This window comes from Sus scrofa, chromosome 15 (genome assembly GCF_054392235.1).
Source record: "Sus scrofa isolate SSC_HxYL_T2T_F1_AM1 chromosome 15, Sscrofa_HxYL_maternal_Yorkshire_Landrace_v2.0, whole genome shotgun sequence".
Taxonomy (NCBI): domain Eukaryota; kingdom Metazoa; phylum Chordata; class Mammalia; order Artiodactyla; family Suidae; genus Sus; species Sus scrofa.
In genome coordinates this window covers 24,493,058-24,512,477 of record NC_139397.1, presented here as the reverse complement: position 1 = coordinate 24,512,477, position 19,420 = coordinate 24,493,058, and the positions used below count along the sequence as shown (strand labels likewise).

The 19,420-nt window shown below is 35.0% G+C and overlaps 1 protein-coding gene and 1 long non-coding RNA gene across 6 annotated transcripts in view; both read right to left on the bottom strand.

The window, feature by feature from the left end:
* The window catches only part of LRP1B (LDL receptor related protein 1B), a 1,884,722-nt gene that overhangs the window by 959,414 nt on the left and 905,888 nt on the right, over positions 1-19,420 (bottom strand). The gene's annotated exons all lie outside the window — the stretch shown is intronic.
* On the bottom strand, positions 4,258-8,921 carry LOC146395754 (uncharacterized). Its single transcript, XR_014829234.1, has 2 exons — positions 8,809-8,921; positions 4,258-7,205 (listed from the first exon to the last, which is right to left on the bottom strand). It is a non-coding gene; the product is annotated as an uncharacterized LOC146395754 (long non-coding RNA).

The window sequence follows — 19,420 nt, the reverse complement described above, 5'->3', positions numbered from 1 at the left end:
AAAAGGCAATTTATAGCACAAACAGCCTAAAAGAACAGAGATAGTATCTCCCTTTTAGGCACAGGGTATAATTGCCCTCCAACTAGAATAATAGAGACAATGCTTCTTTTCAGGGCAAAGGTTGGGTGCATTGCTAAACTCAGGCCTTATAAAATTGATGGTTTCTTAAACTCAGATTTGATCATCTGTGATACAAACTTAATGCATGTGTATCATTCACCTGCATCCATCTCTACAATGTCTACTTGGGACTTGGGGAAACTAGGGCCACCAAATGAATATCAAGCTCATGCTGTGTGCTATGCTGTCATGAACTGAAGTTCTCTGTTTCCAACCTAGGACACTGTAAAATTCTGAGAAGTGGACTACTTAACTGGTAAATAGGAAAAAAAAAAAAAAAAAAAAAAAACTCAGGAGAAGGAGTTTAAGGATTATAAGGAATTATATAGAATTATTTTGAAATTTCAGGTATCCTTCCTATTTCTTGGCATAATGTATCATTATTCACCCTTTAATGGCAATCCCAGCCTAATAGGTAAAACCTCTGGATGGTAGCCTGCCCAGAATTAGAGGATTAATTAGTTTATATGTATGCTTTTCTCCCTCTTTTACTTGACATTTCCAGACAAAGGTCTGGATAGAAAAGGAGATAACTGGGGTGGGAGTATTAAAACAAAGTGAAGTCATAGGTATTCCAGATTTTGTGGATGTGAAGGGAGAATAAAAATCTAGTACTTGGAAAAGAGATGGCATTAGACTACAGGATGTATGGGGAGAAAAGGTACATTAATGACTTTTCACAACAGCTCCTGGAGCCTTCCTCTAGAATGTAAACACCCTGGTTCTGCTCTTTTGAATGAAGTTTGAAAATGAGGGGGACCAATTTGAGCATGTAGCTCATGTTGCCTACTATCCTGTGAGTAATAAAATATTTGATCTTTGACTCAAAAGCCTCATTTTCCCCTTCTGCTAAGATCTGAGAAACTCAGGCTGGCAAATTTCTTGGATTGCAAATAGGATATCATTTCAGATTATTTGCAGTTTTGATATCAACATGACTTAAGAAGGCTCTGATTAGTTATATTCTGGCTTTCCAAATTTGATACCATAAGCTGGAAATACAGGAATGAAAAGGGTAATATTGGGTTCTGGATGACATAATCAATGTTTTTATAGGTGGCTTATCTAAAGTTCACAAGAACATATATAAGAATGTATCTGATAGTCCACTAAACATCTTCATGGCTTCTAATTCTCTATGGTGGATCATTAAACATGAGCTTTGCTTTTCCATATATTGACAGCATCTCACCTTGAGCAAACCCACAACAACCTTATTTGTAATATTCCCAAACTAGAAACAACTTAAAGGTTCTCCTGTGTGTGAATGGATAAAAAACTTAGCAGGTAAGCTTTAACCTGGGATACTGACACACCAGGGGCAATCCCTCTATCAATAAAGGAAAGGAGTTTTGTCATCATCAATCCTCAGGTAGAAAGTTCTGACAAGCATTCCATATGCTTCTCAGAAAGTTTTAAGGAGAATCAAAACTCAATTTACCATGTTGTCTCAGTCACATGATTCATCTTTTTTTTTTTCTCCTTCCTTTACTCTTCATCATCCTTCACTGCTGTTTCCTGAGAGAACCACTAACTAGCCTACTTAAATACAAACAATTGTCTAAAGCTCTTCTTTTGGGAAGTACTTAATTTAAGACAAAGGAAAACGTTCATTTTATACCAGGTATGTTTAGGTTCATATTTATCAACTTTGTTTTTCTGTTAATGAAAATTTTCATATTTCCAAGAAATAAAAGCTTTATATTCCAAGGTATAATTAGAATTTAATTTTACAAAATAAATTTAAAAACCCTCAACATGGTAACAATACTACTTTGAACTGCAAGATGATTCTGACTGATGACAATTTTGTTATATGATAATTTGTGAATTTACATTGGAATGCATAATGAAGATGCCCAGACAAAATCAAGATTACAACTATTGGTTTGCCACCAACTCAAAATTATTATACTTTGTAAAGGAATATTACAACTTGGACCTATTTAATACTAGGCATTTGGAGATATTAGGAAAAAACTTTGATGCTATCACACTGTTGTTGTGGAAGAGCTACATCAGACCTTATTAGAAACCAAATAAGATCTCAAAAGGCATTGATCTACACTGTACTCATAAGATACTGGATTCAGTTCTGGATATGTGAACTGAATGTCATGTAGAGAACTCATGAGTAAGAATCAGTGATTGCCCTACAGCAAGCAGAAGGTGGAGATGAAAGTTGGAGGAATGAAATAAAGTCTTACAGAGAAGTGAATGGTTTTATAATCTACTGAAAAACTGGAGGGACTAAGAGTTTTGCAGAGTTTTTTTTTTTTTTCCTCCTTATTAATTAGGGTCAACCGAAGAATGCAACTTAATCATCTTTAAACTCTCACAATGGTAATACAACATTGACTAATAGTGGTGAAGAAATTCCCCAGTGTTCATTTATTTCTATCAATGATCATAGCAGGTAATCTACTGTCATGAACAGTAAAAACAAGCTAACACACACAGAACATTTTCTAGATAACAAAACTTTTATATGGTTTTTATATGTTTTATATGATCGTCTCAGTCCTGCTTCTAGCTTAATACACTCCATCTGATCTTTCCATTCTTCCCAAGAGCCACCTTCTCAATAAACTCAAAAAGGAAATGAAATATCTTCATTGATTTTTAAAATCTTGATTTAAAAAAAAAAGTCATTGTGCTGAAAGAATATGAAACAGACAAGGAAACCTAGATAAAAGCAGCCAAAGAGTTCTAATCTCTTATAGTTTTCAGGAAAATCACACTATTTTGGAGTTGAAAGGAACCTTAGAAATTATCAGTCATGAATTACTAAGGTTACTTAAACCTAGAACTGAAAGCCAAATCTTTTGACTTAGGCCAGAGCTCTTCCAAATATACTATGTTGTACATCTACATAAACAACTCTCTCTTCGTTTTTTTCTCTACATTGTTGTTGTCTTTTCTTTTAACTCTTCAGTGGTAAAATATTGATAGCACTGATTAAAGGCCCATATTTATTATAAATATTATACAAAAGATAATCTCATGGAATATCACAATTACAAATAATATTAGCTAACAACTTCTCATCATTTATTAGATATATATTTACTTTTTACAAGCTCATATATACAACATTTAGAAATTATTCACTTACTACTATTATGTTTACTTAGGAAATGCATCATCCACCATCAATATGATATTAAATTATTATTAATTATTTTAAATATAATTACATCATTAAGAAAACAGGAACAATAGCACATTCTCAGTAAGTTAGCTCCATTTAAATGAATTTATAAGGAAAAATAAGAAATCAAAAGTCCCATATAATTTGTGATTATAGGAATAATTACAAACTCCCACTCATTTAAAAAATAAAATCGTCTTTATTTAGAAGTCTTGGTTAACTCAATGCTGACCACAGTAAGTTTCTAATATTTTTTTAAACGTTAAGCATACTATCATTGCTCTAGCATGTTTTAAGTTGAAGCTTTAAGCCATAGCTATTTCTAATAAGGCAAACATCTTCTATGCGCAATACATTCACGAGGGTATGTCTCCTCCACCAATACAAGTACCACCTTATTGCAAGCAACATTATTCATCCTAAACCAGTGAAACAGGGTCCCCACTAATCTCTCAACTCCCATTTTGCCCCCTACACAGACAGAGACACACACATTTTATAATAATATAGCTTTCTAGATCATAAATCTTGATAACTCAGCTTAAAATTTGCCACCCTGGTGTACAAGGCTCCACATAATACAGCCCTGGCCTCTCGTTCCATGTTCAGTTTTGAGCCACTCTTCCCCTTGCTTTATTATCCTCTAACTACACTGCCTTTATTAAGTTTCTCAAACATGCCCCTCTCTTTTCTTCAAGGCAGCAGACTCACTTTCTCTCTGAAATGTTCCTGCTTCCTACCTACATTTTCACTTTCCTTTTCATAATTTAATTGTCTTATCCTTTAGGCAGCAGCTTAAACTCATCTCCTCAGTGAGATTTTCACTGCCCAGCTAAATTACCTAACATTCTCTCTGTAAGCCTTGACAATAATGCATTGTTTATGTTCACATAGCACTTATCATAATTTGTATTCATGAATGTATCTATTTATGAAAGCATGTATTGGTTGCATTAGATCAAAGGATGAAGAGATTCTTTTAATAATTTGTTTTTATAAGACGTACCAACTATATACTCACATGGCTTTTTAACAGCTTTTTGAAAAATATTTTAGAAAAACATATTATCATAAATGTAGAGTAGTACAAGCAAATCTAAAAATTAATATCCATAAAACATGAACTCTCTACACTTCAAAAGTGTCTATCCTGAATGGAGTCATTCTGATTTAGTTGAAACACATTAATCTAAAACCAGAAAACACTGGTTGCTACTTTATTTTTAACTTTTATTTCCAAAAATATTGTTTTTAAAAATTTTTTAATATAAAATTTATTCTTTAATTATATTTGAGACCTCTAGGAAATTTGTAAGAATATAACAAAGGACTCCAATAGACCTTTCACCCAGAATCCCTATTTATCATTTTTCAACATTCACTTCATCATTGCACAAGAAAAAAAATATATAAAATACATATATTTTTTTAAATATGAAAACTATTAAATGCTTCACCAATGTCATCCCTACGCAGGAGTCAGGGTAATATTTCTATTGTTTCATTTTTAGTAGCTGTGTGCTTAAGAGCAGTAGTATGTTTAATTTTACAAAATCTAGTTTCCATTATTTGCCCAAATATCATGTTGATATGAATTCACCACCACCACCACCAAAACAGCATTGCTAAGGCATCCAATTTTTACGCCTAATAAATAACACTAATTCTTCCTTCTTCCCAGTGGTGGTATTAAAATACTTTTCAAACAATGCAAGATAGGGATCAACTAACCAAAATAGACACCAGTTATATATGACCAATATGGCGTCATATTATTAATTTAGTTCCCGTACATTTTAAAATCTGTCTCTATCAGGCCTTCATCATCATTATTTGATGCCTCATATTACAGAACTAAAGTTAATGATAACTATGGTAAATTATAATCAATTTGAAGCACTCATTCACTTCATTCTTACAATAATCTTTGACAGAAGTCTGACAACATGAAAAAAATTCAAGTTTTCCAGGATCACAATGTATTTTCCATCCAGTCAATAAGTGGCTATATTGGATTCAAAACTAGGTCACTTGAATTCTAGAGCAAGTGCTAAAACTATAATGCAACTACTTTTAACTACTGGGTTGTAGCTGATTTGGAGCAAAGAATAGAAGTAAATCCAGGATATAACCATTAACATAGAAAGTACAGTGGTTTTAATAACAACAAGAAGTTGCTGAAATAGAAGTGATGGGAATCAGGGTGTACAGTGAGAAGCATAAATAAGAGATTTACGGTGAAAAATAGCAAATATTATTTCAGCATATTTTATCTATAAAGTCAAGTGATACAGCATATTTTCCTATAGGTGGGCCATCCTATGTATTAACTATTTGCCACTAAAAATAAATGTCTGATTCAGCATCCTATTTTAACAGAAGTTATCTGACAGTTTGTGTCTATTGTAAGTGGTATGCATTAAAACTAGATTGCTCTCTATCTGCTAGAAAGTGAAGCAGTGGTTTCTACTGTAACTATGTTGAGGGAGAAATGAGTCAGTTACATAGGATAGTGAAGGGTACTGTGAAAGACAGTGTACTATTAAGTAATCATGCTCAATCATTATTGAAATTTAAACTCCTGTACCATGGAATCATAAGAAAAAATTTGCAGTTCATATTGATGAAAGAGTAAAGGCCATGAGAGAAAATAATTTCAATACATAGAAGTAATGATAATAATAATGATAATTTTTGCTACAAAGCAGCAACTTTGATGAGTATATAGTCACTTAATTAAATTCCCTTTGAACAGAAGTTTATAAGTAATCAGGAACTCTAACGTGAGGTTTTCAAGGTTCACATTATTTTATTACTTGGTAACTGTGTGACACTTAGAAAGTGGTTTAGCTCTCTCCACCTAAGTTTCCAGATCTGTGTAATGGATATAATAAAAAATGCATATCCCACACATTTTTGTGAAAACTAAGTGGCTTATAAAAAAGCATGGCAACAACATATAAAAAAGATCATACACCATGACCAAGTACAATTCATCCCAGGTTCACAAGGATGGTTCAACATATGTAAATCAATCAATGCCATACACCACATTAATAAAAGTCAAAAACCACATGATCATCTCAATAGATACAGAAAAAAGCATTTGACAAAGTCCAACACCCATTCATAATAAAAACTCTTACTAAAGTGGGTATAGAGGGAATAAATTTAACATAAAGCCATTTATGACAAACACACAGCAAATATGATACTCAATGGAAAAAAGCTGAAAGACTTCCTATTAAATCTGGAACAAGACAAGGATGCCCACTCTCACCGCTTTCATTCAACAGAGAATTGGAAGTACTAGCCACAGCAATCAGACAAACAAAGGAAATAAAATGTATCCAAATTGGAAGACAAGAGGTAAAATTGTCACTCTATGCTATATTGGATATAGCAAACTCCTAGGAGAGGACATAGGCAAAACACTTTCTTACATCAACCTTATGAATACTATGACACGATACTATATATAAAAAAAACTCTAGGGACTCAACCCCAAAACTACTCAAACTGATAAAAAAAATTCAGCAAAGTAGCAGGATATAAGATTAATATTCAAAAATCAGTTACATTTCTTTATACTCACAATGAAGTATTAGAAAAGGAATACAAAAATACAATACCATTTAAAATTGCAACCCCAAAAATAAAATACTTGGGAATAAACATGACCAAGGAGGTAAAAGAACTATAAAACATTAATAGAGAACTATAAAATGAGAACTATAGGAGTTCCCGTCGTGGTGCAGTGGTTAACAAATCCGACTAGGAACCATGAGGTTGAGGGTTCGGTCCCTGCCCTTGCTCAGTGGGTTAACGATCCGGCGTTGCCGTGAGCTGTGGTGTAGGTTGTAGACGCAGCTCGGATCCCTTGTTGCTGTGGCTCTGGCTAGGCCGGGGCTACAGCTCCGATTTGACCCCTAGCCTGGGAACCTCCATATGCCACCGGAGCAGCCCAAAGAGATAGCAAAAAGACAAAAAAAAAAAAATGAGAACTATAAAACATTAATCAAGGAAATTAAAGAGAATTCAAAGAAATGGAAAGATATTCTATGCTTCTGAATTGCAAGAATTAATATTGTTCAAATGGCCATACTACCCAAAGCAATCTACAGATTCAATGCAATCCCTATCAACGTACCCATGACATTTTTTACAGAACTATAGCAAACAATCCAAAAATTTATGTGGAACCACAAAAGACCCAGAATTGCCAAAGCAAGACAGAGGAACAAAAACCAAGCAGGAGGCATTTCTCTCCCAGACTTCAGGCAATATTACAAAGCAACAGTCATCACGATAGTGTAGTACTGATACCAAGACAGACATACAGACCAATGGAACAGAATAGAGAACCCAGAAATAAACCCAGACACCTATGGTCAATTAATCTTTGACAAAGGGAGCAAGAATATAAAATGGGAAAAAGACAGTCTTTTCAACAGATGGTGCTGGGAAAACTGGTCAGCTGTATGTAAGTCAATGAAACTGGAACACACCCTCACAACATGCACAAAAATAAACTCAAAATGGCTTAAAGGCTTGAATATAAGACAAGACACCATCAAACTCCTAGGAGAGGACATAGGCAAAACACTTTCTTACATCAACCTTATGAATATTTTTTCAGGTCAGTCTTCCAAAGCAACAGAAATAAAAGTGAAAATAATGGGACCTAATCAAGCTGACAAGCTTTGCATAGCAAAGGAAACCATTAAAAAAAGACTACTTGTAGAATGAGAGAAAATAGTTTCAAATGATGCAACTGATGAGAGCTTAATCTCTAAAATATACAAACAACTTATACAACCCAATTGAAAAATGGGCAAATTTCTGAATAGATATTTTTCCAAAGAAGATATACAGAGGGCTAACAAGCACATGAAAAAGTGCTCACCATCCCTGATTATTAGAGAAATGCAAATCAAAACTACTGTGAGGTACCACCTCACACCACTCAGAATGGCCATCATTAATAAGTCCACAAATAACAAATGCTGGAGGGGGTGTAGAGAAAAAGGAACCCTCCTACACTGTTGGTGCAAATGTAAACTGGTACAACCACTATGCAAAACAGTATAGAGGTACCTTAGAAATCAATACATAGAAGTACCATGTGACCCAGTGATCCCACTCTTGGGCATATATCCAGATAAAACTTTCCTTGAAAAAGACATATTCACCTGCATGTTCACTGCAGCACTATTCATAATAGCCAAGACATGGAAACAACCCAAATGTCCATCAACAGATAAATGGGTTAAGAAGTTGTGGTATATACACACACAATGGAATACTACTCAGCCATAAAAAAAGAACAAAATAATGCCATTTGCAGCATCATGGATGGAAGTTCACTTTCATACTGAGTGAAGTAAGTCAGAAAGAGAAAGACAAATACATATGATATCACTTATATCTGGAATCTAATATATGGCACAAATGAAACTTTCCACAGAAAAGAAAATCATGGACGTGGAGAACAGACTTGTGGTTGCCAAGGGTGAGGTGGAGGGAGTAGGATGGACTGGGAATTTGGGGTTAATAGATGCAAATTATTGCATTTGGAATGGATAAGCAATGAGATCTTGCTGTGTAGCACTGGGACCTATGTCTGGTCACTTATGATGGAGCATGATAATGTGAGAAAAAGGAATGTATATGTATAGTTGTGACTGGATCACCCTGCTATACATAGAAAATTGACAGATCACTGTAAACCAGCTAAAATGGAAGAAAAATCATTACATAAAAAATAAAATAAAATATTTCTTATTGTTAACATGCCAAAGGAAGTGTAAAGAGGAGAATACCACTTGCTATAATTATAAGCAAAGAACACCCACAGTCAGGTTCTTTCTTGGGGAAAATAATATCATAAATCTATGGTAGTATACAGTGTATATAATTTTATGAATAAAAATTAATGTTTCTGGCTTTTATGAGTAGACCAAGAGCTGTTCTTATTCTGTAAAACCCTGTATACTCAAAAGAAAGGTAAGGAAATCCACTGAAAATATGAAGCTACAAACATTTATTAAAATGTCATTTACCTTGAGAAAAAAAAAAAGTATAGCAAATAGAGTAAACACAAAATCTCTGACAGTAATCTTAATAAACATGGTGCACAGTGATATTCAGTTATAAATACACTTAATAGGGTAAAGTTGGCTGGAAAAGATGGAGTATCAGTAAAGAACAGGAAAATAATAATAAAAATAATACTATTTTAATAATAATAAAATTAAAAAGTAAACTATTCTCTCAGATATTAGCATATGAATGAGAGCCGACTATGCATGGCAAAAAGAGTTCCATCATTATAATCACAGTAAGACATAGAGAGATTCCTTTCTTCTGTCCTTGCAAAGTTATGTATTTAGAGAAACAATCCAAACACTCTTTAATTGTGCCCCTGAGGCTTAATAAGACTTAATGATATTTTCAAAAAGTGTTTTGTTTCTAGTTGGGGGTTAGTTGAAGCAAGGAGACTTGGATTCTCCCAGAATTCATTGCTTATCAGCATACAGAGAGCACAGAAGAAAGGCATTTTCAGAATTTGCAACTGAGTGAGAATGTAGAAGTCCTGGATGTCAACACTAAAGCAGAAAAGATACAATTTTTCTGAAATTAGTCATCTGTTTCCTGATTGATCTGCAATCACAATCATATAATCACTCCCAACATGGTTCCTTTTCTCTTCCTTTAAAAAAAATAGACTTCATTTTTAGAGGATTATGTTCATAGAAAGTAGAGTCCCCATACACCTCCTTTCTTCCTCATTTCCTCTACTAGTAACATCTTGCATTAGTGTGTTATACTTGTTAAGATTCATGAAGCTATATCGATGCATCGATATTAACTAAAGTACGTATTTTACAGTAGGGTTTACTCCTTGTGTTGTATACTTATTTATATGGGTTTTAGCAAATGTATAATAACTTGTATTCACTATTTCAGTATCATCTAGAATACTTTCATTGCCCTCAAAATTCTGATTCATCTGTTAATCTCTCCCTCCTTCCCTGCCCCAACATCCATCCCCTTTTCCAGAGTATAATATAGGTTCTCCCTTTAAATTTTCAGCAGCAAACTGTCAGTCATTTCTATTCATCTTCATGGGGTTGATAAATAAATTTCAAGGTGTCCCATGTTGAGATAAAAAAAATTCCCACATTGCATATTCCTCAGTGCCATTTTCTTCGGAGTTGAGTAGGCAGTCTTCTGGATGAATGCTGGCACACCATAAACCCACAACTATCTTACCTTAAAGTCCTTAGCTTAAAGCTGACTCATTATTGGTATAGAGTAATGGATAAGGATTCAGGCTACTGAGTGGCATTACTAGAATTTGAATCCTGCCTGCAACACTTACTGGCTCTTTAACTCTGGGCAAGTAATTTACCTCTCTACAAACTTCACCTTTAAAAGAAGACCGTAGTATTAAGTATCTCAAAGGATGCTTTGTTTTGCACAGCAAAGGAAATCATAAACAAAATGAAAAGACAACCTACAGACTGAGAGAAAATATTTGCAAACAATGCTACCAACAGGGGCTTAATTTCCAAAATATGCAAACAGTTCATACAAATCAATATCCAAAAAACAAAAGAAACAAAATTGGGCAGAGGACTTAAAAAGACATTTCTCCAAATAAGACAGATGACCAAAGATGCTCAACATTGCTAACCATTAGAGAAAAACAAATCGAGATTACAATGAGGTATCTCCTCACACCAGTCAGAATGGTCATCATTAAAAAGTCTACAAATAAAACAAAAGACAAAAAAAAAAAAAAAAAAAAAAAGACAAAAAAGAGTTCCCATCATAGTGCAATGGAAACAAATCCAACCAGGAACCATGAGGTTGCAGGTTCGATCCCTGGCCTCGCTCAGTGCGTTAAGGATCCAGCATTGCTGTGAGCTGTGGTGTAGGTCACAGACTCCGCTTAGATCTGGCATTGCTATGGCTTTGGCATAGGTTGGTAGCAACAGCTCCAATTAGTTCCCTAGCTTGGGAACCTCCATATGCCATGGGTGCAGTCCTAAAAGCTCAAAAGACAAGAAAAAGAAAAGAAAAGAAAGGAAAAGAAAAGAAAAGAAAAGATCTACAAATAAATGCTGAAGATAGTGTGGAGAAAAGGGAACACTCCTACAATGTTGATGGGAATGTAAATTGGTACAATGGAGAACGGTATGGAGGTTCCTTACAAAACTGCAAATAGAATTATCATATGATCCAGCAATCCCATTCATGGGCATATATCTGAAGTAAAGTCTAATTCAAAAAGATATGCACCCCAGTGTTCACAGAAGCACTATTTACAACAGCCAAGGCACAAAAACACCCTAAATGTCCACTGACAGATAAACAGATAAAGAAGATGTGGATAAAAAAGATATGCATATATGTGTATCTTCACACACACACACACATTTACATACACATAGTGGAATATTACTCAGCCATAAATGAAATAATGTCATTTGCACCACCATGGATGGCCCTAGAGATTGTCATACTAAGTGAAATAAGTTAAAGACAAAAATCATATGACTTTCACTTATATGTAGAATCTAAAATATGATACAAATGAATTTATTCACAAAATGGAAACAGATTTATAGACATAGAAAACAAACTCATGGTCACCAAAGGGGAAAGAGAGGCAGTTATAAATTAGGAGCCTGGGATTAGGAGAGGCAAACTATTATAGATAGATAGGTAGAGATAAACAACAAGGTCCTACTCGATAGCACAGGCAACTATACTCAATATTCTATAATAAAGGATAATGGGAAAGACTCTGAATGCGTGTGTGTGTGTGTGTAAATGAATGACTTTACCTTACACCAGATATTAATACAAAATTTTAAATCAATCGTACTTCAACAACAAAAGACTAAAGATTAAATTGATCAATGCAGAGAAAGTGAACAATGACCAGCCCAAAGTAAACAGTCAGTAACATTGTAGTTGATATTAATTGCTTTCATTTCTCCGGCTGTCACAGAAAATAGCCCGATCAGGAAAACAAATTCCCATTCTGATACCGCATACACACACACACACACACACACACATATAAGATAGAAATTGCAAATCTAGGTAATTGACTCTGCTTCTCCGTTTGCAAGGGGAAATAGTATTGAGATAAATGATGATCGAGTGACTCAAGGTTCTGGGGTACTTAAGGTAATATATGAGAACATTCTCAATAAAATCACTTTCACTAAGGAGAAGTTCACATAGCACCGATGAGCTCACAATGAACTCCCTGTGACGCATTCACCATTAAGTCAAGCAGGACAAAGGGCCAAAACAGGATGCTCCATGAAGTATTGCTTTATAATTTGTCTTCAGTGACTTAGATATGCTTCTACAATAAAAACCCTAAGTATATTATTATGATGAATTTATAATGTAATGTCGTTTCTAATTCAAACTTTGAATTAGACTATCTCCCAGAAAATGCCGCAGCCCATTTTATACAATTTTTAGAAAAATACTATTAATTGTAGGTGTTTAAGGTGTTTAATATAATCCTTTAAATTATATTATCACTGGCAAAAATAAACACTATTTCATTTGGGGAAAATGGGTTTTACTGTTAATCACACTTTAGCCTTTAATCCTACAGATTACAGAACAAAGAAGTTTTATGAGCTGTTGATATTCATTCTTATCTTAACAAAATGTTAAGAAGTATATTTAATGTTATTATTTAAATAAAGCAATATTACATTGTCTGATAAATTGAATCTGATAAAAGAAATAGCTCCCTGAAAAAAATAAATGAAAAAAACAAGCATAGCTTTAAAAAGATTTTATTAAGTAAACTGGAATTTATGTATTATGTGATTCAGTTTTGTTTATGTGATTCAGGTACTCGTCTGAATAATAGAAACATATACAGATCAAAGAGTAAGACAATTTAAGGAAGGCAGAGTGTCCGACAGCTGCTCCTATTTTCTAACTGGATGTTTCCTTATCTTCAATCGTCTAAACCTCTGTTTCTCTTATTTACTGGCAAGTTACTAAACAGCCTAAGAATATCTTTCCCTATGGAATAAACTAGGGGTTTCTCTTTAAATATAGCAAACTTCAAGATCAAAAAACATGCTTGGAAACACAGTTTCAATAATTGCTTTTGGTAAAGTGAGCATCACCTTCACTGGTGTTATTTACGCAGTTTTCACTGCCATCTTTGTCATCGTCATCATCATCATCACCACCTCCATTACCAATCTTATCGAGTATTCACAGGGCTTTGATAAAGAACCTTTCAGGAAGCATTCATCACGAAAAAATACAATTTTGCTCTCAAGTAGTTTGCATTCCACAGCAAATATTCCCATGACATTGAATCCATACATCTTTGTTCCATTATCATTGAAATTATCTGTTTCGCATTTTTCGGTTCTTTTTTACAACAGAAACTTGATTATGTCCAGATAGCCATCATTCCTCATACTCTCAGCACCACTAAAGCCCACACATCTTGGGAAATTGAACCCACTTTCAGATCTTGGGGTGAATTCTGATTAATATGATGGAAAAGGAACAGGGATGTAGCTGTGGATGGCAGAGCAGAGATATAGAAGCGATGTGGCTTTCTGATGATGTTATTGAGGCATCAATTCAATCAAGCCTGGATCTAACCAAGTACACACGGAACATGAGGAAGTTCCCAGGCCACCCACACCACAACAGTGACAATCCTGGAGCCTTAACTGCTATCTAATTTCCTTTTAAAAAAAAATTATTGAAGCATATTTTATTTACAATGTTGTGGCAATTTCTGATGTAGAGCAAAGTGACCCAGTCATGCATATATATGCATTATTTTTCTTACATTATCTTCCAACATGGTCTGTCCCAGGAGATTGGATATAGTTCCCTGTGCTATACAGTGGGACGTTATTGTTTATCCATTGCGATGTAATAGTTAGCATCTACTAACCCCAAACCTCCTCTTAAGTGAGAAAACAAATTAACTTCTCATGTAAGCCAGTTGGAGTTAGGATTTCTGCTAGAGCCAAAAGTAATCTAAAATATTCTGACCTTTATTATACTGTATATATTAGTCAACTGCCTTCTTTTCTCTCCTACCTCTTGAGTTACTCCCATCGATACTTCATTTTGTCCTCCATTTTCAGAGTGAATTCCTTCAAACATTACATTACTCAGAGTATGCTCCAAAACAAAAATGAAATAATAACCTAGTATCAAATAAAACTCAATATGTCCAGTCTGGAAAAATAAGACCTTCGTGGGCTAAGACTAGTAGTGAGATCTTAAGAAACACTAACAGAAGAAGAATAATCATTCTGACGTCTTAAAAGAGTGAAAATAAAATCTTTTCTTGCAGAGAAGAGGGTGCTTAGGTTCTAGTAATTGCTTCAATGCAGAGATGTCTATAATTTCATTCACTCACCAGGATATAATCTACTTGTTCCTCTGATTGTATATTTGCCAAGAAAACTTTTTTTTTTTTTTTTTTTTTTTGTCTTTTTGCCTCTTATAGGCTTCTCCCTTGGCTTATGGAGATTCCCAGGCTAGGCCCCTAATTGGAGCTCTCGCCACCCGCCTACGCCAGAGCCACAGCAACATGGGATCCAAGCCCTGTCTGCGAGCTACACCACAGCTCACGGCAACACGGGTTCTTTAACCCACTGAGCAAGGCCAGGGATCGAACCCACCATCTCATGGTTCCTAGTCAGATTCGTTAGCCACTGTGCTACAACGGAACTCCCAAGAAAACTTTTAATAGATGATTTGGATTTGTGAATGTCTCAAGACAAGATAAGAATATAATCAAAATGACCCATTCAAGGTAAAGTGATAAACCTAAATTCTGAGCATTCAGAGGAGGGTGAAAACTTTGAAAAAAAAAAATGAACCCATTCAATTTAAAATACCTTTAATAAACAAAGGCTTTGACATGCTAACCTGCTCTACATTTAATTTGTTAGTAACCAAAAGATTGTGTGAGAGCATGTGTGTGTGTATAAAATGGAATAAGACAGTGATTACAGTGGCAGAGACAGTTAACCAGAGTTAATCAGAAATTCTTACCCCTCATTTTCCAAAATCTGAAGTGGTTGACAACTTTCCAGCTAGAGTTCATGTTATCCAGCCCCCTTCCCTATAGACATGATTAAATGACTAGTTGTCACTTGCAGTTTTAAACCAGTGGAATGTCTTTCCTCTCTGGTCAAAAATCAGAAGATTCAGGGGCTCTGAAGGATGAAGTAACCATCCATCTCTGAATCAATGCATGGAGAACAGCTGCTTAGTAACTAGGAACACATGCTTTGGACTCTAACTTGAGCAATAAAACAAAAATTTCCTTTGTGCTATCCACTGAAATTTATAGCAGCAAGTGTTATCATAACAGATTCAGAAGTTGGTAGCACAAGTATAGAACTACTTTAATAAAAATCTGAAATACGTATAACACTAGTTTAATGGTAAGGCAGCAGCAGCAGGGTAATTAGTTTTTAGAACTGAAAATATTCAAGGTTAAAAATATTATTTGATTAAAAAAAGTTCTTTGTAATATCTTGGAAAATATCTTGGAAGGGAAAACAATTGCTTATTGAGCTTTGTGTATTTAAAAAAAGAAGTTTAAAAGTATAAAAGCAGTTGTGTTAGTTACTGCACGCTTACTGTGGCAAGATATTACCCCCCCCCCCCAAAAAAATGAGTGTAAGTTAGAATTGCCTGGATGATAGAGAAAAATGAAAGAGAGGAGAACAAGTCCCAAACTGGGGCTTCCTATGTTTGGAAAAGCCAATTGCTTCTAGAACCTGAATTGTAAGAAAAAATACTGAAAATGGCTTTGAGCAACAAAAGCCAATTAAGACTTCTCAATTAAACACAGGAATTTAGCCTTCAGACAAAAGGTGTTTGCTTCCCACTGCATCATTGTTTTCAGGCATTAAAGGGACCACTAATATGCTGAAAGAGAAAACCAAGAAAGTGTACTGAAAGAAGTAACTTGATAATTATTTCTAGAGTATAACCGTGGTTATTGGTATATATAAAAGTAATGAGAAGCAAAGAAATCAAGATTCTACTAACTTTCAAGAGGATTTGGAACTACAAAAGCCATGAGCTTAGCTTACAAAATCCTTTGTCTCTAAGAGCCTAAGGACAACTTGAAAGAAATAATAATCGATCTATGAAATACATAGAGCCTCAGGGGGAGGATATTCCCCACTGCCAACTTTAGACATAATATTGAACACATCAGACTTGAAAGAGCCTCCCAGTGGAAGCATAGGTAAAGGAGAACAATGGATAAGCGGAGTGTTTCAGGGAAAAGAAGTATCTAAACAAGTGGCTTCCAAATGGCCAGGGCAGGAGGTCTTCCTCTTACTTGCCTGGCAGATTTTATTATAACTCCGTCACCATGACTACTGCATGCTCCTAGTCTTCCATTTTCTAAATGGGAACTTTTGGTTATTCTATCACTGATCCATCAATATATATAGAAGGTAGCAAGGAAATTGAGTGCAGCTATCTTGTCATTTGGTTCATGGTTTACTACACAAAAGGAACCACAGAAGGACTGATGGAAAGGATTGCACATCACCTGGAGGTCCTCTGCTTTGACTAATAGTAGTGGATTCTTTGTATGGAAGGAAGGATGGATGTGGATATATAGTAGCCAGAAGAGAAGACTGTGGCAGAGATGGCAAAGTAATCATTGAAAATGACTGCTCCCACTTACATCCTATGGTGTCATCATGGGCATGCCAGGCTCCATGTTCTCCTGATCCCCTTGCAGCCAACTGTTTATAAATATTCAATATTTTTCCTTTTCTGCTAGTTGAGAACAGAATATTCCAAGGCCTTATGAGATTCTAGGGCCAAAAAAATAGAAGGAACGTGGATCCCAGATTAACCACACGAAGGAAGCTGTCTACAAATCCCTTCATTGGCTTAATATAAGTGAAATATAATTGTATTGTGTTACATGGCAATTTTAGAGTTTGTAAAAGCACTACCATTATCTTAATAAATAAAGTTGGTATAAGATTATTCTATTGATATTCATTGAAATTTTATTGTGTGTACTCTAAAAATTAGATTTGTCTTATGCAGTCATTTTAATAAAATTAAATGCATATATTTGAAATATCTATTAAATTCATAATACAATAAATGATTTAAAAATAAAGCAGGATTTTTTTTTTTTTTTCTGGCCACACCTGTGGCATATGGAAGTTACTGGGCTTGAGGACAAACTGGAGCTTCAGCAGCCGGCCTATGCCACAGCCAGTCACACAAGATACATGCCATATCTGCCACCTACACTGCAGCTTGTGTCAACACTAGATCCTTAACCTGCTAGGCGAGGACAGGGATTGAACCTGAACCTGAATCCTCACAGAGACTAGGTCAGGTTCTTAACTCCATGAGCCACAATGGGAACTCCAAGTAGGACATTTTTGCTTTGCCAAAAAAAAAAAAGAATCAGAGATCTTATCAGTTTAGAGGCTTTTGATCACTGTAGTGCTCCAAACACTTTAGATAGGACCCAGATTGAATTTATTAATTAATTACTTAAGAATACCTTCAAATTAATTATATTCCCAAATCTAACTTCCATTTTAAGAACTAAAGGTTTCCAGGAATAAGCAGGAATACTTATTTCAATTTTAATCTCATTTTATGCCATACTAAGTCAGTTTTAGGAAGTAAATATAAGGATTTATTAAATAGTTAGTTTATTTAGTTAGTTAGTTACCTTTTTAGGGCTACACCACAGCATATAGAGGTTCCCAGGCTAGGAGTGGAATTAGAGCTGCAGCCGCTGGCTTATACCACAGCCACAGCAATGCAGGATCCAAGCAGTGTCTGCAACCTAGGCCACAGCTCATGGCAATGCCAGATCCATAACCCACTGAGTGAGTCCAGGGATCGAACCTGCATCCTCATGGATGCTAGTCATAGTCATTTACAGTGAGAATGATGGGAACTCCTAGTTAGGTTCTTTATGATGTTCTATTATTACACTCAATCATTATGAAGTAGGACACAAACTGTTTATTCTGTTTGTCTCAAAAAGTATTAGCATACTTTAAGATGTCACTGGGGCACTTTTTATGTGCAGTTCTTTATTTAAGCATAAATTTTTAATTCCATATCATTTTACAGTTGTATTGAGAAATAACTGACATGCATCACTGTATAAGTTTAAGGGGTATCCCACTCTTGGGCATCTAAACGGACAAAACTCTACTTAAAAGAGACACGTGCACCCGCATGTTCATTGCAGCACTATTCACAATAGCCAGGACATGGAAACAACCCAAATGTCCATCGACAGATGATTGGATTCGGAAGAAGTGGTATATATACACAATGGAATACTGCTCAGCCATAAAAAAGAATGACATAATGCCATTTGCAGCAACATGGATGGAGCTAGAGAATCTCATACTGAGTGAAATGAGCCAGAAAGACAAAGACAAATACCATATGATATCACTTATAACTGGAATCTAATATCCAGCACAAATGAACATCTCCTCAGAAAAGAAAATCATGGACTTGGAGAAGAGACTTGTGGCTGCCTGATGGGAGGGGGAGGGAGTGGGAGGGATCGGGAGCTTGGGCTTATCAGACACAACTTAGAATAGATTTACAAGGTGATCCTGCTGAGTAGCATTGAGAACTTTGTCTAGATACTCATGTTGCAACAGAAGAAAGGCTGGGGGAAAAATGTAATTGTAATGTATACATGTAAGGATAACCTGACCCCCTTGCTGTACAGTGGGAAAATAAAAAAAAAAAAAAAGTTTAAGGGGTACACCATGGTGGTTTGATTTATATATATTATGAAGTAATTACCAAGATAGGTTCAGCCAGCATCCACCTTCCCATCTAGATATAATGACAATAAAAGAAAGAGAAAGAAAAAAAGTCATGGATAAGAACTTTCAGGATTAACACTCTTACAACTTCTATATATATCATACCATACAGCACTGTTAGCTACAGTCAGCATGTGGTACATTACATCCCTAATATTTAGGTTGTTTTTGGTTTTTGCTTTTTTTTTTTTTTTTTTTTTGTCTTTTTGCCTTTTCTAGGGCCACTCCCCTGGCATATTGAGGTTCCCACGCT